We start from the raw sequence: 10,121 nt of genomic DNA, 5'->3' as shown, positions 1-10,121 counted from the left end.
ATATATATATGCCAAAAATAAAGGTAACTACTATAAAGGGATAGAATATGACTTTAAAAATGAAAAATAAAAAAAATTTTTTTTAAATAGGGATTGATACGATATTGGTTGGAAAAGGGAAAAAGAAAAATTTTTTAAAAAGTTAAAAAAATTAACTTTGAAAGACTAATGAATCATGGTAAAAAAGCCATGAATTCTATGTGCAGTATTCCCCAAGCGCTGGCGTTCTCCCATTCTCCTTGATCGGTAAACTTGGTCTTGGCTTGCTGGCTGTTCGTGCTGATCTTCTGGGGGAGGGGCCTGTTGCCGAGGTTCCCAGATGTCTTTGCCGGAGGCGGAAGTGCCCCGCCCTTGTTGGTCCGGGCTAAGCAAGCTGCTCGGGTTTGCTCTTGGAAGCTTTTGTTCCCTGCAAGCTCTGGGTACAGCTTTGGAGGACCAGGGTGAAAATGGTGGCCTCCCAATCTCCGCCCAGGAGGAGCCGAGAACTAGGGGCCCCGCTCCTCATTGCGCCCCCAGAGAAAGGCAGTCAGTCACTCCCGTCTCCCTGGTCTCTGGCCGCACTGCGTGCTCACCCGGCCTGTGACCGAGCGTTTCTATCTCTGGCACCCGACCCCGTGTGGAGTCTCCAAACCCAGCAGATCCCTGCGGTGCGCTCCCGCGCCGCTCCTCCCGGGGGAGGGTGGGGAGTCTCCCCAGATCTGCCGCTTGTTGGGTCCCTGCTGGAGGAACAGGGGATCCCAATTATACTAATGTTCTTTTACGGTTTATGGCAACCCCGAGCTGAGAGGCCGCGCCTCAGCTCCGTCTCTGCAGCTGGCTTCCCCGCTGCGATACCTGGGAGCTCTGCCGCCCTCAGGCACCCCTGGTCTTTCTGTGACCCTGAGGGTCCTGAGACCACACTGTCCTGCGAGGGTTCCACCCCCCGCTTAGCCACTGAAGTGACGTCCCTCCGTGGAACCGACTTCTCCGAGTTCCGATTTTGTGCTCCGCGGCTCTGTCACTTGCCAGAAGCGGCCAAAGACTGGGGAGACGGGAGTGACTGACTGCCTTTCTCTGGGGGTGCACTGAGGCCCCCTCCCCCGCCATCTGTCCTCCCCAATATCGCCTCGGATTCACTTCTCCACACGTCCTACCTTCCAGTAAGTGGTCGCTTCTCTGTTCAGAGAGTTGTTGCTACTCTCTTCTTTGGTCTCCTGTTGAGTTCGTAGGTGTTCAAAATGGTTTGATCCCTATTCAGCTGAATTCCTGAGACCAGATGAAATCCAGGTCTCCTACTCCTCCGCCATCTTGCTCCGCCCCCCCCCCCCATGGTGACTAAAGTGTTAGTTACTGGTCCTTATTTTGGTACCAGGTATGAAGCATTGGAAGACTTGGCTCAGGGTTTACTAATGTGTGCATTTCTGTAAGCTATAAAGTAATATTGATACCCTGAGATGTGGGTCACTGCAGATCACAGGCTCCTGGTATAGATTCTATTGGGAATCCAAAAAAGGATTGAACAGTTTTTTATTATACAACTCATGATGCTGTCCAGGATGTGTTCATACAAATCAGTGGATTCCTGAAGATGTGGTTTCTCTTCTCTGTACTTTCGATCATGGTGTGTGTATATCTCCTCTGGCTATTTGGGGAGGCTGTGTTTGGTCTGGGGAATGGAAATGTCTGGCGGGTTGAGGTGCAGTGCAGGGGTAGCCAGTCCTCCCCACAAGCCAGTGCTTGCAGTCACGGTAAGACAAACCCTAAGGGCAAAGAGAATCCTGGAGTGAGGTTGTCTGATGAGTGAAAAGGCCTGGGCTGTAGACTGAAACTCTGTAAAGGAGATTAGTTTTGACAATTTTAGGGATGAGCTATATAGTAAGTTGAATAGTATTCTCCCAAAATTCATGTCCAGAACTTCAGAACGTGACTTCATTTAGAAATAACGTCTTTGTAGATATAATCAAGTTAAGATGAGGTCATGTTGGATTAGTTTGGCTGTAACCCAGTGACTGGTGCCCTTATGAGAAAAGGGACATTTAGACACAGCCCTGTGTAAAGATCAGAGGTACACAAGGAAAATGCCATGTGAAAAAGGAGGCTGAGATTGGAGTGATGAATGTACAAGCCAAAGAATGCCAAAAATTGCCAAAAACCACCAGAAACTAGGCAAAGCAGGATCCTCCCCTCATACCTCCTTAGAGAGTGTAGCCCTACTGACACCTTGATTTTGGACTTCTAGTCTCCAGAACTGTGAGAGAATAAGTTTCTGTTGTTACTCAGCTTGTGGCAATTTATTATGTCAGCCTTAGGAAACATGGTAGGAATGTAAAAATGTTCTTTCAGAAAGTGCTTCAGTGGAACTATAAGAGTTGTTATACCAGGTGAGGCTCTGCGTCTAAATTGATGGATTTCTTTAGGTACTTTTGGAAGAGGGGAACCTAGGGCATCCCAGGAACAGGGTAAGGAATGAGGGTGGTTGTCCTGGTGATAACTGGACAACCTTAAGCTCTTTCTTTACTGTCCAGAAAATAGGGGAAATCTGCCTCATATTCACTTGGGTATAGTGTTCCCTTCTTTTTGTCCCATGTGACAGGAGAGCTATTCTAAGATTCTCTTTGGTGCACACATTTTAGACAAGATTGGATGTGCCCTGAGGAACTTTAACCCTTCAGAAAAGGGTCAGTAGTCCCTTTTGGGAAATTTTCCCCTTCCTTCGGTTGACTTAGGACAGAAAATTTGGGAAAACAAACTATTTGCTATGCATGTGGGTCTTATTTGCTTTGGGAATATTCTTATCCTACACAAGAGTGCTCTGAGGTTTCTTGCTCCCTGCTCTGATGTGGGTGAGCCCTATCCCTGAAACAGGGGTTGGATATAGTCCTTCTGAACCTATGAATCTGTGGTAACTTATGAAGCTTCTTTATATTCCTTAGCATTCCCTCATGTAACTTCTCGAGGTAATATTGGATGAGGTTGAGCCCATCCTGAAGGGCAGAGGCTGAGTTTGTACCTTCCAGGCTCTCACAATGTTCCATTGTGCCCCAGCTATGACTTCACTATCCTGAAAACCCAATAAGTGACAGTAGGGGCAGGATTTCCCCATGTCCTTTCCCATCCCGAGGATATGTTTTTTTCAGAGTCCAATTTAGGCTCAAATCCTGGCCCTGGAATCTTCTTTGTGACAGGTATCCTCAGTTTCATCTTTGGACCCTGCATCTTCCTTTTTATCGTTTTCCTGGTGATTCAGCAATGCAGAAAGAAAATGAAGGGCGAAGGTAAGCTTTAAAAAGGAGATGAGGATAAGAGTTGTGGCAGTGGACAAGAAGGGACCCATTGTGATGTGGGATACTGAAGCTGCCTCTTGTTCTTATTACATTTTTCTGGAAAATGATACATGTACTGCTCTGGACTCTAAGCTTTGATGACCTTGGACTAGGAGGGCCAAGGAATTATGGGTATCATATATGACAGCAGCAAGTTCAGAACCAGGGATAGAGACACAGGTTAGGACTGCACAAGGATATGCTCATAGAGCATGAACAAGGAAGGGGCTCCGATGAGCTGAAAGCAGCCTCAGAGACTTCAAAGATCGTTCTGTATTAAGGTGTTTTAGGGTGTGAGTTTCTGACTCAGAACCTTTGTATCAATCTTGCCTGCTTGTAAATATTATCTATGTGAGGCTACATGTGAGGATATAGATGACCATGAAACTAAGGAGGAGAAACAGCTGGAGTCAGGTGGATGTCCCTGCCCTCTCTACCATGTTCTGGCCATAAGCCACCATCTGGGGTGATTCACAGCATCTGTGGGTGCAGCATTTACACATGGCATTCCTGCATCCCTCCTCAGAACCATACCTTTCTCCACATTCTGAGGCTATCGGGCAGATCTCTCTGATCCCCAGTGAACACTAAGTCTTCTGTCTGGAGAGAAATTATTTCAAGCCTGAGGTTCTGTTCTGAACTCTTATTTAGTTTTCACATGTGCAAATTTATCTTTTCATGTTTATCCTTGGAAAGTTTCTTACCTGGCAGATAATTCTGTGGCCAAGCTGCCACTGTGTGCCAAAGAGTGTGAAGACAAAGTTAGTTTTGGACATGGTGTAGGCAAGGCAGGCCAATCTGGTCTTGGGGTTGGGGTGAGGGTAGGAAGATCTGTTTGGCAGAGACACTGAAGGGAGAATAGAGCTTTGGGAGATTGCAACCTCAGTCCTTTGAGAGGGAAAATCTGGTTTCCTGGAGACCATTCTCTGAGAAACTGAATGACCGTCTCTCCAGCTGATTTAAACTGCTTTTTCCCCAACACCTCAGTAACTGCCTCATGATCCTAGAGAGTTATGTGTACATAGCAGCTCTGATAGTTTCAGGCATATTTCATATATAGGTAAGTGACTGTATTTCCCAAACCAAGATATCTGGTTCAACAAAACATTGTAAAACTTCAGGGTGAGAGACAACTGAGAAGTATCATTTTACAGAAATATAGTGGGATTTGGTGTACATTTTGGTGTTCTATGTGAATAATGCTGCCAGATTTTTAAGCGGATATACCCACCAATTGTCCAGAATGCTTTTAATTTTAGACTCTGGATTATTGGTACTTGAAAGGATCATAGGAATTGTATAGTCAAATGTTACTACATAAATAAAGTAACTGAAAGTAGGTAAGATGTGACCTTCTCAAAGTCACGTAAGAAGTCACTGTTAGATACAGAATGACCCTATCCTGATTCCTGGGGGTAGGTCTGCTCCACATATATGCTCCACCAGAGGCTGTAGCCTGCTTAATATTAGAGGACAAGAGACAGATGGTCTAGAATACAATTACAAAAATGAAGGGTTTTCTGAGCCTGAAATTCTTCCTGAGACTTATTTATGTGGAATGGATGAGATGGACCAGGGTCCATCAAGGTGCTCAGGGTCACTCACCTTCCTGGGCATGTGATCTCTGCAATTGCCCAGCTCCCCGCACTAAGAAGGCCCTCACACTTGGTTTGTTGCCTTCCTGTTGCCATCTTTGAACTTCTTGATAGTGTTTGAACAAGAGGATCTGTCTTTTGTTTTGCACCAGGGCCCAGAAATTATGTAACCCAAAGAATAGTCCCTCACAGACAAGTAAAAAAATGGTCCCTTATAGACAAGTAAAAGAATATTTCTTTTTTAGAACCAGAAGTAGCTTTCCAAGTAATTTCAGTTATTTCTTGGTATCTTTAGGGAGGATGGGACTAGATTGGATTCTGTGAAAGAGACTTTCCTGCGGTTACAGCCACGCATGTGTCTTTTGATGCTGTGATCCTGTTTTCCCAATCACAACGATCACATTGATTACCAAAAGATTTGTTGGGGTAATGCAAAATGTGACAAAGTGAGAATTGTAGTTAAAATGTCAAAACAAATTCCTGTGATTCCGCCCAATCTAATGGGGAAAAGCGGGATACTTACCATTCCTTTCTTCAGTTTCCTGTCTCTGCTGTTAATATCGACTGAGTTTATCCTGACTGGCCCTTCACAGAGTTCTTTAGTCTCTATTACAGATATTTCCTAGACAATGATCTGAAATCAACGGTTTGTATCTGATGATTTCCCCGATGTGTTTTATGTTGTGCAGAAATTATCTCAGTCTGGGTCCCCAGGGATGCTGTTTTCCTCTTGCTCATGATTCTGATGCCTCTAGGGGGCTCTGTTTAGTCTCCGAGTTATAATAATTATAACCAGGCCCTAAATCTGCTCTTGCAGGTTGGTTTTCACAATCTTCATGGGGTGAATGTCCGGGAGAGGAGAAACTCCTGAATGAAGATGAGCTTCAATGTGAGGATGCTGAGCTTAGCACTTCTGGGATGTCGTTTGAAGATCAAATATGCCTGTATTGAAACTCCTGTTACATTTTGGTCAAGACTAGAGGTCCAGAAAATATCACTGTCTCTATCCAGATAGGATAGTGCCGACTTGTGTTCCATATCTACATAAATTGTCCTTTTAGACCAGTTCTGTGTTATCAAGAAATCTTTGTGAATATCTAGAGACTTTAACACAAACTGGTTTTATAGAATTCATACCCAAGCTGTGTTAATCCAAATACATTTTCTTCTCTTGTGTGAAATCCTAGGTGACTGATCTATGGTCAGACTGAGGGAGATGCTGAATCCAGCTCCAGATCTGAGGTTTCTTTCCTCAAGATGACATCACAGTAAAAACATGTGACTATTCCAGAAATGTTCCGTCCTAATTACATCATCTTTTCTTACATAATTTCAGCCCCTCCCCCATGGACTCTGGAATTTGATTTCATGTGGGTGTTTCAGAAATTTCTTAGTAAAAATAAGTAAATCTAAAAACTTCTCAGAGGCATAACTGGAATAGTAAAGTACAAAAGTCACTTGGAATCACAATGTTTTTATGTTAACTTTGTGACTTTGGCTGTGAAGATACTTAAACCTCAACTTGCTTCCACACCCAATATGCCTTTTCATGGGTGAGTTACTGGGTATAGCACACACATGTTTAATTAAAATAGATATCATTTCTTGTGTCCTCAAGTACAGTTATCTTTGAAAATGTAAATTGGTTCAAGTTACCCCACAGGTCGGGTATCTTCTAGGATATGAATTGGGAAGACTATCCACATTCACCATGACTGTAACATGCTGAAGGAATAAGAATGACCCAACTCCTAATCCCCAGCCATCACTAAACCTGACCCTAATCTAGCTTCTGGCATCCCCAATATCTTTTTCAATAGCCTGGGGAAGTGAGAACAGGTGCATGATATCTTGGAAAATAGTTGTTATATATAGTATACTCTCTAGACCCAGTATCTCTGAATTACTTGTTTTGAAGAAATGAAGTAATCCCTTAGAGTCAAGCTTGGAGTACTGGAAAAGTCAAATGATAAACCCTTACAAGGAAAAAGTGCCTACTTTCATCCCCAAATTCCATCTGAATGTGTGTCTCTTCCTCAAAGGGGAAAAGAATGAAGTCCTTTACTTCTGACCCGCTCTGTTAAAGTCAACGGGATCACATGTGATCTATCGAGTATGGTCAGACTTAACTCATATCCTGAGGTTCCTGAGAAAATCATTAAAGCTCACACATCTGCTGGAGACAGATAGACCATTTACATATAACATGCCCAAGTTCTCTAGGCCTTTGGAAAACAAGAAATGAAGTGATTTGAATCATTAGCTCTGCATACTGTCCCTATTATTTCTAATGGTTCTTTTTTTTTTGCGTCAGATACATTTTTTTTTAATTTTTTTATTGTTATGTTAATCACCATATATTACATCATTAGTTTTTCTAATGGTTCTTGAATGTGTTTGAGCTATCATCCTTCTAACTACTACTTCCTCTCTGAATTCTCCATCTGTTTTCTTCCTTTCTTCCCTACGCCTATCTTCTACCTTGTCAGGTTTGGCCAGCAAACCCTGAGGCGTGAATGAAAAGATTACTCCAGACACCGAAGGAGGAGAAAGGAGAGGGCCTGGGAACCAGAGGTTCTAGGGTTGGAAGGTCTCAAACCAGAGTCTGCCTCTACCTTTATTGTGAATGTTATTAATACAACAAGGGGACAAGAAAAACAAAAAGGAACGTGAAGCTGTAATAATCAGGACACTGGTATAGGGAGTATCGAGTTAATAGAACAAGCCCTGCTCGTGACGGGTGTCCAGGCAGGGAGTGCATGGAATATGTGACCTCCAAAGACAAATGTTTCTCCTAAGTCAAACATTTACTCCCTGGATGAGTACATTGAGCCCCAACGAGGATCCGCTGTTTTCAGCCCAGAAACGTTAAAGGGGCCTGGTTTCCGTACACTACTTCTTTGCTTTTCAACTAGTCTCATCCAGGGAGGCATGTGTTTATTAACTCTTCTCTAGCCAGGCACTATGAATTCCCGCATTCTCTGTCCCATTTCACCAAATGAGGACATTTTGCTGCTTCTTCCTCCCCCAAAACATTATTGTCAAAAGCTTATGTAATCAGCATTTGCTGAAATTTAGTGTTAAGGGGGGGGGGTGAGGAGGGAAGATAGCCTGGTGAAAGATGTAAATAATTGCTAAATTTGACCTCTTCTTTTTCTTTTTTAAGAGAGTGTGTGCGAGCGGCTGTTGGGGAGGGTCAGCAGCGGTGGTGGGGGGGGGGCGCCTGGGGCGGAGAATCTTAAGCAGGCTCCACGCCCAGTTTGGAGCCTGTCATGGGGCTCAGTCTCACAACCTTGAGATCACGACCTGAGCAGAAATCCAGTCAGACGCTTAAATGACTCAGCCACTCCGGCGCCCGTAACTTGATTTATTAATTAACAATATTTTGTGTCATATGGCTCAAAAATGACAAATCTTTGTATTATCTTCTCAAAATATTTCTTCTTCAATGGGACAATTTGTTTTATATACCATGGATCCTATTACTGCCAGTATGATAAAACAAACAGGGGCTGCCAATTCCCAAAATCAATTCCGGAGAAATAATAGATAAAAGGGAAATAAGCATCCAAAGAATTAACCACATTAGAATGAGACCATTCCCTGAGCAGACTGAAACCTAGATTGGACCGCTGACCTGAGAACAGTGGACTGGGCAGAGGGTGGTCAATGCCTGCAACCCCAGAGGAGAGCTGCCAGGGGAGGGGATGAGAGTGTAGACAGGAGGCAAGTTCTGATCTTGCATTTCCCACAATTCATTTTATCACTTGTTTTAACTTCATAGACACAGAAATCTGTGGCTGTGATCTAAGCTACTCACCATGCCCATGACTACTATTAGGCAGGCACAAAAATGCTAAGCTAAGAAGTTAAAAGAAAAGAGTAAAGAAATAAATAGTGGGGTAAATATAGATGAACAAATTGCTGAGTTGAAATATCTATTTCAGTAAATTTCCAAGAAATGAATAAGGACATAGAAAATATAAAATGCTAAAGGATATAGGGGATAGAAGAAAAGCCCCAGCATATACTTAACAGAGTCCTAGAAGTAAGAAACATAAAACTAGAGGAGAGGAAAGAACTGAAGAACCCTATCAATAGAAATTTCACAGAATAAAAGGAATATGTAAGGTCTCATTTTGGAAGCACTTATAGATTGCCCCTGAAGATAAGGAAAAACATTCACACCCAGACAAACTGTAGAGAAATTTAAAAAAATACCAAAGAAAATTTTCCAGAAGAAAGAGCACATTATCTGCCAAGGAACAAGAATCAGATTGACTCTGAACTTCTCAATACCAACATTACTTGTAAGACAAATAGTATCTTTTTTTTTTTTTGAAGTTTTATTTAAGTAATGTCTACACCCCATGTAGGGCTTGAACTCACAACATGTAGATCAAGAGCCACTGAGCCAGCCAGGTACCCCCAGACAAAGTAGTATCTTAAAAGAAGCAAGGAAATTGAATTTGAGATTGTATGTGGAGCAAAATATCATTCCTAAGTGAGAAAGAAATATGCTATATAAGCCACAATTTTATGAAATATACAAATATTTCAAATATTACAAATACAAAAATACAAATATACAAATAAAGCTGCTATTATAAATGAAATTGAATTTAACAATAAAGGCCTAGATAGTTTTATTGGTAAGTTTCATCAAGCTCTTAAGTAATAATCTCTATTTTATACCAAAAAATAGAAGCGGCAGAAAATAGAGAGGAAAAAGTCCCAGCTCATTTAAAAAGCCTGGAATATTTTACTAGTTAATTTACTAGTTAATTTTTACTTTTTTATAGAGTGATAAATTTATGTAGAGTAAATACCACAAATATTAAGTATACAACTCAAGAATTGTTACATACCTATATACCCATATATATGTATGCTAGATCAAGAATATTTTCTGTGCCACAAAATGTTCTCTCATGCCTGCCTCCCCTGCCTATAACTATATTGACCTCTTTTCATCATAGATTAGTTTTGCCTGTTTTGGACCTGTTTGGACAGTGAGAATTCTTTTTTGCTTCCCTTCTTTTACAAAATAGTGCACTTGTGAGATTCAGGTATGGTGTTACATGTAGCTGTATTTCTTTGAAATTGCTATCTAATATTCTAGGGGCAAATGGGTGGTTTAGTTGGTCAAGCATCTGACTCTTGATCTTAGCTCAGGTCTTGAGCTCAGGGTTGTGAGTTCAAGCCCCATGTTGGGCTCCATGCT

General features: G+C 42.2%; 1 long non-coding RNA gene across 1 annotated transcript; it reads left to right on the top strand.

Annotated features, from left to right (window-relative positions):
- Positions 1-1,337: 1,337 nt before the first annotated feature.
- On the top strand, positions 1,338-6,514 carry LOC112818020 (uncharacterized). Its single transcript, XR_003206508.2, has 2 exons — positions 1,338-3,254; positions 5,715-6,514. It is a non-coding gene; the product is annotated as an uncharacterized lncRNA (long non-coding RNA).
- Positions 6,515-10,121: the final 3,607 nt, after the last annotated feature.

This window comes from Callorhinus ursinus, unplaced genomic scaffold (assembly GCF_003265705.2).
Source record: "Callorhinus ursinus isolate GAN/ISIS: 27379988/994484 unplaced genomic scaffold, GSC_fseal_2.0 scaffold1442, whole genome shotgun sequence".
Classification (NCBI taxonomy): Eukaryota; Metazoa; Chordata; class Mammalia; order Carnivora; family Otariidae; genus Callorhinus; species Callorhinus ursinus.
The sequence above is the reverse complement of the archived record's forward strand: the minus strand, read 5'-3'. Positions and strand labels throughout refer to the sequence as shown.